The following is a 12,712-nucleotide window of genomic DNA, read 5'->3' on the forward strand; positions in this document are numbered from 1 at the left end:
CCTTCTGGGCCTTGTTGTGCGCCCCCAGAGCACTTTGTGCTCACATATGGGGTATCTCTGTAGTCGGGAGAAATTGCATTACAAATTTTGGGGGGCTTTTTTCCCTTTTACCTCTTGTGAAAATGTAAAGTATAGGGCAACATCAGCATGTTAGTGTAAAAAATAAAAATATTTTACACTAACATTCTGGTGTAGACCCCAACATTTCCTTTTCATGAAGGCTTAAAGAAGAAAAAGCCCCCCAAACCTTGTAACGCAATTTCTCCCGAGTACAGCGATACCCCATATGTCGCCCTAAACTGTTGCCCTGAAATACGACAGGGCTCCAAAGTGAGAGCGACATGTGCATTTGAGGCCTAAATTAGGGATTTGCATAGGGGTGGACATAGGGGTATTCTACGCCAGTGATTCCCAAACAGGGTGCCTCCAGCTGTTGCAAAACTCCCAGCATGCCTGGACAGTCAACGGCTGTCCGACAATACTGGGAGTTGTTGTTTTTCAACAGCTGGAGGCTCTGCTTTGGAAACAGTGGTGTACCGGACGTTCTTATTGGGGGAGGGGGGCTGTGTAAGGGTATGTGTATATGTAGTGTTTTTAACTTTTTATTTTATTTTGTGTTAGTGTAGTGTAGTGTTTTTAGGGTACAGTCACATGGGCGGGGGATTACAGCGAGTTTCCCAGCGCAAAATTTGCTGCATCTCAAGATGCGAGAAACCCACTGTAAAAGCCTCGCCCATGTGAATGTACCCTGTACATTCACGGGGGTGGCGTGGCGGGGGGGGGGGGGGGGGGAAGGGGGGGGCTTGCATCAGCTGTTGCAAAACCACAACTCCCAGCATGCATGGTCTGTTAGTGCATGCTGGGAGTCATAGTTTTGCAACAGCTGGAGGCACACAGGTTAGGGAACACTGAGTTAGAAACAGACAATGTTTCCCAACCAGTGTGTCTCCAGTTGTTGCAAAACTACAACTCCCAGCATGCCCAGACAGCTGAAGGGCATGCTGGGAGTTGTAGTTCGGCAACATCTGAAGGGCCAGATGTTGCTGAACTAAAACTCCCAGCATGCCTGGACAGTCAGTGCATACTGGGAGTTGTAGTTTTGCAACAGCTGGAAGAGCACAGATTGGAGACCATTATACAATGGTCTCCAAACTGGGGCCCTCCAGATGTTGCAAAACTACAACTCCCAGCATGCATGGTCTTTTAGTGCATGCTGGGAGTTATAGTTTTGCAACAGCTGGAGGCACACAGGTTAGGAAACACTGAGTTAGAAACAATGTTTCCCAACCAGTGTGTCTCCAGCTGTTGCAAAACTATAACTCCCAGCATGCCCAGACAGCTGAAGGGCATGCTGAGAGTTGTAGTTCGGCAACATCTGAAGGGCCAGATGTTGCTGAACTAAAACTCCCAGCATGCCTGGACAGTCAGTGCATGCTGGGAGTTGTAGTTTTGCAACAGCTGGAAGAGCACAGATTGGAGACCATTATACAATGGTCTCCAAACTGAGGCCCTCCAGATGTTGCAAAACTACAACTCCCAGCATGCCCAGACAGCCAAAGGCTGTCTAGGCATGCTGGGAGTTGTAGTTTTCAGACTCCTAGAAGCAGCAGTGAAGATCTTCACTGCTGCCTCTGAGGACCACATACTTACCCGTCGCTGCTCGTCCACGTGGCCGGTCCCGCGCTGCTCTTCGGTCCCGCCGCTGAATCAGGTAAGTCCGCCGGTCCCCTCGTGTTCCCCCCGAATGCCGCAGGTCCCCGCGAGCCCCTGCAGCCTTCGTCCCCCGTTCTGCCCGACTTCCAGGGGCGGGCAGTGCGGGGGATCTGAACTTTCACCCCAGATCACTGTGATTGGTCCACAGGGACCAATCACAGTGATCGCTGACCAGGACCATCAATTGATGGTCCTGGGGGTGAAGCAGAAGTTGTCCCCTGCTGGAAACAGCGGGACTTCTGCCAGTTAACCCGTGCGATGCTGCGCATCGCCGGGTTAACTGCATGTCATTTATAAACGCCGGGATGCGCGAACGCACTGCACAACCCGGCGTTTATATATGACATTCTGCGGGAAGGGGTTAATGTTATTTCTGTTGTCCTGTTCACACTGCGGAAATTCTGCTAGCAGAATTCCGACGCTGAATTCCTTTCCGCTTGAAGAAAGAACATGTTCATTCTTCAAGCGGAATCCGCGAGCAGAATCCAATAGAAGTCAATGGTAAAAAAAAAATTCTGCCCGACATCGCTTTCAAGCGAATTCAGAAAAGTAGATTAAAAAGCCTCCTCCTTCATTCCTCTTCATTTCCGCATGGAAATTCCGCTTGATGGAGAAGGCAACAATTTCCTGACCGAAATTATTCCTCGTGAATTCCTCTCGAATTACTGAGTGTGAACGCACCGTAAGGTAGTCTACCTCTCCATGATATAGCAAGTGAGATGGGGACCAACCTTAAAGGGGTACTCCACTGCTCAGCGTTTGGAACAAACTGTTCCGAACGCTGGAGCCATCGCCGGAAGCTCAAGATGACATAGCCCGGCCCCCTCCCACAGGCTTGCACATTGAGGGGGTGGGGCATGAGGGGTCGGGCTATGATGTCACGCCCCCTCCCACAGACTTGCATTGAGGGGGAGGGGCGTGAGGGCATGAGGGGGCGAGACTATGATGTCACAAGCTCCCGGCGCCGGCTCCAGCGTTCGGAACTATTTGTTCCAAACGATGAGCAGCGGAGTACCCCTGGATCAAGTGTACTATTTTATAGGTAAACCATGCCCATCAACTCAGCCATCAGTTACATAGTTAGTACGGTTAAAAAAAGACATACATCCATCAAGTTCAACCAGAGAATTGAAGGGTAGGGGTGTGGCGCGATATTGGGGAAGGGATGGGATTTTATATTTCTTCATAAGCATTAACCTCTTCAGGACATAGGGCGTATGGATACGCCCTGCATCCCGAGTCCTTAAGGACCGAGGGCGTATCCATACGCCCGTGGGAATTCCGGCCCCCACCGCTAGCCGGTTGGGGACCGGAGCCGGATGCCTGCTGAAATCGTTCAGCAGGCATCCCGGCATATCGCCCAGGGGGGTCATTATGCCCCCCCATGTCGGCGATCGCCGCAGATCGCTGGACAATTCAGTCCAGTGATCTGCGGCGATTCCGGGTCAATCGGGTCTACAGTGACCCGATGACCCGGAATTACTGGCTGTTCGGGGCCGTCTCTGACGACCCCGAACAGCCAGAGCCTGCAGGGGTGAGGTGGCACTGGTGCCACCTCACGATCGCCCTGATTCGTCGGCCGGATTACCGGCCGACCAATCAGAGCGCCTGCTGCGGGTGTCACTCCCGCACCCGCTCCGCCCCTCTTCTGGAGGACGTGAGCGGGTGCGGGACGTGCACCCCGGGTGCTGGGGACCCCGATCCCCGGCGTTAATGTTGGGATCGGGGCCCCAGGAGCAGCGGCGGCGGCGGGACTGACCTGCAGCGTCTGGATCGTTGGAGGTGAGTGACAGCCTCCTGCTGTTGCTTAGCAACAGCTCCCAGCATGCAAAAAGGGCATGCTGGGAGCTGTAGTTATGCAACAGCAGGAGGCAGACCACCACAACTCCCAGCATTCCCTTATGGGCATGATGGGACTTATGGTTTTGCAACAGCTGGAGGCACATTCTTTCTATGGAAAAGTGTACCTTCAGCTGTTGTATAACTACAACTCCCAGCTTGCACAAACAGCTAAAGTGCATGCTGGGAGTTGTAGTGGTGCATCTGCTGGTTGCATAACTACAACTCCCAGCATGCCCGTTGGCTGTCGGTGATTGCTGAGAGTTGTAGTTTTGCAACAGCTGAAGGCACACTGGTTGTGAAACTCAGAGTTTTTTTTTTACCTAACTCAGTGTTTCACGACCGGTGTGCCTCCAGCTGTTGCAAACTACAACTCTCAGCAGTCACCATACACCATGCACCGTACATGCTGGGAGTTGTAGTTTTGCAACAGCTGGAGGCACACTGGTTGTGAAACACTGAGTTAGGTCACAAACTCAGTGATACATAACCAGTGTGCCTACAGTTGTTGCAAAACTGCAACTCTCAGAAGTCACCGACAGCCAACGGGCATGCTGGGAGTTGTAGTTATGCAACAGCTGGATGTCCCCCCCAAAGTGAACGTACAGGGTACACTCACATGTGCGGAGGTTTACAGTGAGTATCTGGCTGCAAATTTGAGCTGCCGCAAACTTTATGCTGCAGCTCAAATTGCCAGCGAGAAACTACTGTGAACCCCCGCCCGTGCGACTGTACCCTAAAAACACTACACTACACTAACACAAAATAAAATAAAAAGTAAAAAACACTACGTATACACATACCCCTATACAGCCCCCCTCCCCTCCCCAATAAAAATGAAAAACGTCTGGTACGCCACTGTTTCCAGAACAGAGCCTCCAGCTGTTGCAAAACAACTCCCAGTATTGTCGGACAGCCGTTGACTGTCCAGGCATGCTGGGAGTTTTGCAACAGCTGGAGACACCCTGTTTGGGAATCACTGGCGTAGAATACCCCTATGTCCACCCCTATGCAAGTCCCTAATTTAGGCCTCAAATGCGCATGGCGCTCTCACTTTGGAGCCCTGTCGTATTTCAAGGCAACAGTTTAGGGTCACATATGGGGTATCGCCGTACTCGGGAGAAATTGTGTTACAAATTTTGGGGGGTATTTTCTGCTATTACCCTTTTTAAAAATGTAAAATTTTTGGGAAAACAAGCATTTTAGGTAAAAAAAAAATTTTTTTTTTACATATGCAAAAGTCGTGAAACACCTGTGGGGTATAAAGGTTCACTTAACCCCTTGTTACGTTCCCCGAGGGGTCTAGTTTCCAAAATGGTATGCCATGTGGTTTTTTTTTTTGCTGTCCTGGCACCATAGGGGCTTCCTAAATGCGGCATGCCCCCAGAGCAAAATTTGCTTTCAAAAAGCCAAATGTGACTCCTTCTCTTCTGAGACCTGTAGTGCGCCAGCAGAGCACTTTTCACCCCCATATGGGGTGTTTTCTGAATCGGGAGAAATTGGGCTTCAAATTTTTAGGGGTATTTTCTGCTATTACCCTTTTTAAAAATAAAGATTTTTTGGGAAAACAAGCATTTTAGGTAAAAATATATATATTTTTTTTACATTTGCAAAAGTCGTGAAACACCTGTGGGGTATTAAGATTCACTTTATCCCATGTTACATTCCCCGAGGGGTCTAGTTTCCAAAATGGTATGCCATGTGTTTTTTTTTTGCTGTTCTGGCACCATAAGGGCTTCCTAAAGGTAACATGCCCCCCAAAAACCATTTCAGAAAAACGTACTCTCCAAAATCCCCTTGTCGCTCCTTCCCTTCTGAGCCCTCTACTGCGCCCGTCGAACACTTTACATAGACATATGAGGTATGTGCTTACTCGAGAGAAATTGGGCTACAAATACAAGTAAAAATTTTGTCCTTTTACCCCTTGTAAAAATTCAAAAATTGGGTCTACAAGAACATGTAAGTGTAAAAAATGAAGATTGTGAATTTTCTCCTTCACTTTGCTGCTATTCGTGTGAAACACCTAAAGGGTTAAAACGCTGACTGAATGTCATTTTGAATACTTTGGGGGGTGTAGTTTTTATAATGGGGTCATTTATGGGGTATTTCTAATATGAAGACCCTTCAAATCCACTTCAAACCTGAACTGGTCCCTGAAAAATACTGAGTTTGAAAATTTTGTGAAAAATCGGAAAATTGCTGCTGACCGTTGAAGCCCTCTGGTGTCTTCCAAAAGTAAAAACTCATCAATTTTATGATGCAAACATAAAGTAGACATTGTATATGTGAACCAAAAAAAATGTATTCGTAATATCCTTTTTCCTTACAAGCAGAGAGCTTCAAAGTTAGAAAAATGCTAAATTGTCAAATTTTTCATCAAATTTACGGATTTTTCACCAAGAAAGGATGCAAGTATCGACAAAAATTTACCACTATGTTAAAGTAGAATATGTCACGAAAAAAACAATCTCGGAATCAGAATGATAACTAAAAGCATTCCAGAGTTATTAATGTTTAAAGTGACAGTGGTCAGATGTGCAAAAAACGCTCCGGTCCTTAAGGCCAAAATGGGCTCCGTCCTGAAGGGGTTAATGTTATTTGTGTTATTTTGTCTTTAGCCAATACACTGAACACTAAGGCAGATCAACTGGTGCCAGAAAGTTATACAGATTTGTAAATGACTTCTATTAAAAAAAATCTTAATCCTTCCAGTACTTATCAGCTGCTGCATGCTCCAGAGGAAGTTTTTTTTCTTTTTGCATTTCTTTCCAGTCTGACCACAGTGCTCTCTGCTGACACCTCTGTCCATGTCAGGAACCGTCCAGAGCAGGAGAGGTTTGCTATGGGGATTTGCTCCTGTTCTGGACAGTTCCTGACATGGACAGAGGTGTCAGCAGAGAGCACTGTGGTCAGACTGGAAAGATAAATACTGGAAGGGTTAAGATTTTTAAATAGAAGTAATTTACAAATCTGTTTAAAGGGTTACTCCGCTGCCCAGCGTCCGGAACATTGAGTTCCTGAACGCTGTGTGCGGGCTTCCGTGTTCCATCGTGCCCTTCCCATAGACTTTCATTGATGGGGAAGGTCATGATGTCACGAGGGGGCGGGCCTGAACACGTAAGCCTGCACACAGCATCCAGGAACTCAATGTTCCGGTGTGAGGTGGAATTTTGCGGATGCTAGGGAGCGGAGTAACTCTTTAACATTCTGGCACCAGTTGATTATATATATATATATATATATATATATATATATATATATATATATATAAAATTTCCCACCAGAGTACCCCTTTAAACCCTTTCACTTTTTTCACATGTTGTAATGTTGCCACCTTGCTCTGCATATTCTTATTTGCCTGATGCTGAGTCTCAGTAATAAGGCGATCACATGGAGCTGGTTAGTGGTGACGGCGGCCATCTTATTTATACAGCCTCTGGATGTTGCTCTTCATGATTGTCAGACTCTCAGACAGACACAAAGCCTTTGTCCCTCCTGTATATGAGGGAATTGCTCACAGTTCATACTAATTCCAGGCCCAATGACTGTTTCTGATACTACAGCACATTTAGGCAGCTGGATCCGTTCCCCCACCTAACACTTCTGTAGACCCCAGCTCTCTACAGCTGTATGACTAAAAGGTGACCTCCACCCCCTCTCGTCATGAGAACTCGAGAGAATTGAGCATATCACTTGCTGCCCATCTCCCTCCCATACTGTGTAATTGCTGTATATATTGGGGACCACCCTGTAGTTTACCAGACAGGTCCAGCTATTGGTGACGAGTACTACCTCTGCTTTCTTCATACCTCAGACTTGCCAACTGTGACATTTGGATATTCTCACCAGTACCTGCATTTACAATGCATTCAGGACGTTTTTTATAATACAACGTATATATCGGAATCACTATAAAGATGGGCGTGTTTTAAAGTTTGAAAAGTATAAGAGTTCAATGGAGGGCGTTCACTTCAACCTCAATATGTAATCACTTATATTGAGTGATAGAGCGTTCTGTATAGGTGGTGAAACCCAACTTGTAGGCTATTTCTGTGAATCCTCAAAGCATGTTGCATAAAATATATTGAAATAAAAGGGTACTGCAGAGAAAAATAAACTTATCCCCTATCCATAGGAGAGGGCATAGGTGACAGATCGCGGGGGGCCGACCAATGGGACCCCCGTGATCTCCTGAATGGGCTCCGGCTTTTTTGAGAGAAGCGCGTACTGGGGTCAGCATGAACTCCATTCATTTCTATGGGAGCGTTGGAGATGCTCAAGTACAGCACTTGGGTCTCTTCGACACTCCCATAAAGAATGGAGCGCATGCAGACTCCAGCGCACGCTTCTCTCAGAGAGCCAGGGCCCATTCAGAAGATCGTGAGGGGTCCCACTGGTCGGATAGAGGACAAGTAACTTTTTCACTGCAGTACCACTTTATTTTAATATATTTTATGCAAATACCCCCTTGATCTGATACTTATCCCCTATCCTGTGGATAGGGGATAAGCTACTTCTTGTTGTAGTACCCCTTTAAATAAAAAATTGTATACTCCATTGTTGAGCTATCTATAGTCTTTTAAGTAGCCCTGACAGATCACTTTAAAGGGGTACTCAACTGCTCAGCGTTTGGAACAAAACTGTTCCAAACACTGGAGCCGGCACCGGGAGCTCGTGACATCATAGCCCCCCAATGCAAGTCTATGGGAGGGGGCGTGACGCCCCCTCCCATAGACTTGCATTGAGGGGGTGGGGACATGACGTCATGAGGGGGTGGGGCTATGACATCACAAGCTCCCATTGTTCCAAACGCTGAGCAGTGCAGTACCCCTTTAAGGGTGCATTCACATCACGATTTTGATATACAGTTTCCGTATAGTTTTGTATAGTAAAAATCTATACAACCACATACAACAAGTTGCATTCGATTGTGTACGTTTTTGGTCGTGTACTGTTTTGTGTACACAAAACTGCAGTCTACTACGGTTTTGTGTCCTGTTCAAAAACCATATACGAACGGCATACTTTTTTTTTTTTTAAGATTGAAGTCAATGAAAAAGGTGTGTGTCTACAGTGGCATACGGTTTTTGGGATACGTTTTTTTTCTTGTACATGGCAAACCACACCTACTTTCCTTGGACTTTTTATAAAACAATTGGAACTTTATTGCACTAAATGTGTTAACCAAAAAAAAGTATACTTTTTTTTTTATTACAAAAAGCGATGCAACCGGACCCCTAAATTCTAAACGCATACGGTTTAAAACTGTATGCGGTCTCATTTCAAAGCACACGTTTGCATACAGTTTTGTCAGTTTTTCCGGCATACGTTCTGCAAAAAAAAGAAACTGATTCAAAACAGTATGGAAAAATCATGATGTGAATGCACCCCAAGCCTTGCTTACCCAAAACAGCTGCCTGACCCCAATAAAATGCTGCTGGCTCATATTGCTTGCAATTTTCAGTTACTGATATATATATATATTTTTTTTTTTTATAAAGCTTTATCTTCTCCATACAGCAAACCAGTGTACAATACACAGTTTATTTTAATGCTATTTTTTTTTCTACATTGTGCATAAAACTCACTTTTTTTGCTCAATAAAAGCGTATTTTGTGGCTCATTCACATCTGCTTCATTTACGTTGCTGATTTTATAGTCTCTTTCTATCAGTCCTGCTGGGCTATTCATACAGGAAGGAGATTAACATAAATTATGGAAAGTACATTTACATTTCCAGCTCTCCAAGGCAATTTTGCTGTATTTTACATTCGGATGGTGGAAAAAGTCATCTCTCATGAAAGTAAATATAGTGGAGGCAGTCATTATCATATTCCCGCTAGGTTATCTTAGCCGATCCTGATAGGAAGAAATATTTTGAGAGAGACTTTTTATAGCCCCAGTCGTAAAATTCGGCTGCCTGCACATAAATTGGATATAAAAAAAGGTGGCGACGTTGGAGGCTATTTTAGAACATTCTTTTAGCTAAGCAAAGTGTCACCATCTGTGACTGTACAACTCGAGAGAAGCTTGGCTTTGGGGGGGGGGTCTTGAAGGGGGGGCTTTCAATTTTATTTCCTAAGCTGTCAATCTGGACACTAGATTGCAACCTATTACTTTAGTATGCCCACATTCCCAATCATTTACTTATATACATTATTTACTGCTCCGAAATAGAAAAAAAGAAGCAACTTTACAAATAGTCTTGATGAAATGTCTCCAACTGTTCTGTGTTTCTATGAAAAGTTGTCACCATGGTAACAGACTACAAATATGTAGTCTGATCTTGCAATCATACACCTCTCCAACTATCCTAAACTTTAGAGGTCTCCAAATGTTGGAGACTATCCTTCTTCTTCGTAATAATGGACATTTGCTTGGTCAGCCAGTTGTTGTGGACAAAGCAAAGGTCGGTTTAAGACAGGTTTTACAGCCTCTCATCTTCAGAATAGGCCTTCAATATTAGATCAGCGGGGTTCTGATTACTGGCACCTTTGTCGGCTGGGACCCCCCCCCACCCCGGCTCTCCTCATGCACGGAGTGGTGGTCAACACGCCTCCTACATGCATCTAGAGCTGGAGATACACTAGTACAGTGCTCGTCCGTCTCTGGCTCCCACATAGACAGTGCATGGATGGGGCGTGTCGACCACTGAGGGTGAGAGCCGTTGCTCTGAAAACAAATTTCAGAACATCGGGGCGCCATGCAGGAGATCTCGGAGGGTCCCAGTGGTCGGACCACCCAGGTCCAGTGTCATACAGCAGCTTAGCAATGTCCAGTCACGGCCAGCGATCCCCTGAGCTGCAGTATGATATAGGGTTAATCCGTGGACAACAGGAACACTGCAGCTTCAGGTCTGGGGGATCAGAACTGGAAATTTTTGATATACCGTATATACTAGAGTATAAGCAGAATTTTTCAGCAATTTTTTTTTGTGCTGTAAACACCCCCCTCAGCTTAAAGGGGTAGTCTGGTGGAAAGCATTTTTTTTAATCAACTGGTGCCAGAAAGGTAAAGAGTAGCTCCCCCCATCTTTTTTTTTTCTGTCCCTGCCTATTGCCCATCTATCCCTAACCCCCTCACTGCCTTTTTTTTTTTTTTTTGGTACTATATTAAAAATGCCTTTTTGTCTGCCTGATAAGTGTGCTCACTTACCAGGTAAACTTCCCCAGCAGGTGCTGATGCCTGCTGGGGGGGGGGGGGGGGCGACTTCCACCCTTAGTTCACCTATACAGTGTACCTCCAGCTGTTTCACCACTACAACTCCCAGCTTGCCCTGACATCTATTGGCTCTCAGGGCAGGCATGCTGGGTGTTGTAGTGGGGAAACAACTGGAGGCACACTGTGGTGTGAAAACATTATCTGTGATGGCCGCAGCTGCTGCACATCCCATTCCCACGAACCCCGCCGCGAAGGATAGTCCCCTTTATTGTTTTATTTTATGGCAGCCGGGGCAGTATATCTTTTTTTTAGTTACAACAGGAGTTATGCTTTAATGGTATTTCCTTATGGGTGCTGTGTATGTGTGTATATGGAGGATAGATTTTATAATATATATATATATATATATATATATATATATATATATATATATATATATATATATATATATATATATATACATATATATATACATATACATATATACACACACACACACACACACACATATATATATATATATATGCTGTGCATGTGTGTGTATGGGGGCTGTGTATGTGTGTGAATATGGAGGATGTGTATATGTGAAATTTACCAGAAGCTGTTGCATTTCCCACCCTAGGCTTATACTTGAGTCAATAAGTTTTCCCAGTTTTTTTGTGTGGTAAAATTAGGTGCCTCGGCTTATATTCGGGTCGGCTTATACTCGAGTATATACGGCATATTTTATATAATATATACACACACAGTGGGGCAAATATGTATTTGGTCAATAACAAAAGTTCATCTCAATACTTTGTTATATACCGGTACCCTTTGTTGGCAATGACAGAGGTCAAACGCTTTCTGTAAGTCTTCACAAGGTTTTCACACACTGTTGTTGGTATTTTGGCCTATTCCTACATGCAGATCTCCTCTAGAGCAGTGATGTTTTGGGGCTCTGGCTGGGCAACACGGACTTTCAACTCCCTCCAAAGCTTTTCTATGGGGTTGAGATCTGGAGACTGGCTAGGGCACTCCAGGACCTTGAAATGCTTCTTACGAAGCCACTCCTTCGTTGCCTTGGAGGTGTGTTTGGGATCATGGTCATGCTGAAAGACCCAGCCACGTTTCATCTTCAATGCCCTTGCTGATGGAAGGAGGTTTTCACTCAAAATCTCACGATACATGGCCCCAATAATTATTTTCTTTACACGGCTCAGTCGTCCTGGTCCCTTAGCAGAGAAACCGCCCCAAAGCATGATGTTTCCACCCCTCCATGCTTTACAGTAGGTATGGTGTTCTTTGGATGCAACTCTGCATTCTTTGTCCACCAAACACGCGTTGAGTTTTTACCAAAAAGTTCTACTTTGGTTTCATCTGACCATATGACATTCTCCCAATCCTCTTCTGGATCATCCAAATGCTTTCTAGCAAACTTCAGAAGGGCCCAGACATGTACTGGCTTCAGCAGGTGGACACATCTGACACTGCATTATTTATGTCCCAGGTGGCGTAGTGTGTTACTTATAGTAGCCTTTGTTACTTTGGTCCCAGCTCTCTGCAGGTCATTCACTAGGTCCCCCCCCCCCCCCGTGTGGTTCTTGGATTTTTTGCTCAACGTTCATTTTTGCGTGGAGCCCCAGATTGACGGAGATTATCAGTGTTCTTCCATTTTCTAATAATTGCTTCCACAGTTGAGTTCTTCACACCAAGCTGCTTTCCTATTGCAGATTCAGTCTTCCCAGCCTGGTGCAGGTCTACAATTTTGTTTCTGGTGTCCTTCGACAGCTCTTTGGTCTTGGCCATAGTGGAATTTGGAGTGTGATTGTTTGAGGTTGTGGACAGGTGTCTTTTATACTGATAACAAGTTATACAGGTGCCATTAATACAGGTAACGAGTGGAGGACCGAGGAGACTCTTAAAGAAGAAGTTACAGGCCTGTGAGAGCCAGAAATCTTGCTTGTTCGTAGGTGACCAAATACATATTTTTAACCATAATTTGCAAATAAATTCTTTA

Source organism: Hyla sarda, chromosome 4, assembly GCF_029499605.1.
Source record: "Hyla sarda isolate aHylSar1 chromosome 4, aHylSar1.hap1, whole genome shotgun sequence".
NCBI classification, from domain to species: Eukaryota; Metazoa; Chordata; class Amphibia; order Anura; family Hylidae; genus Hyla; species Hyla sarda.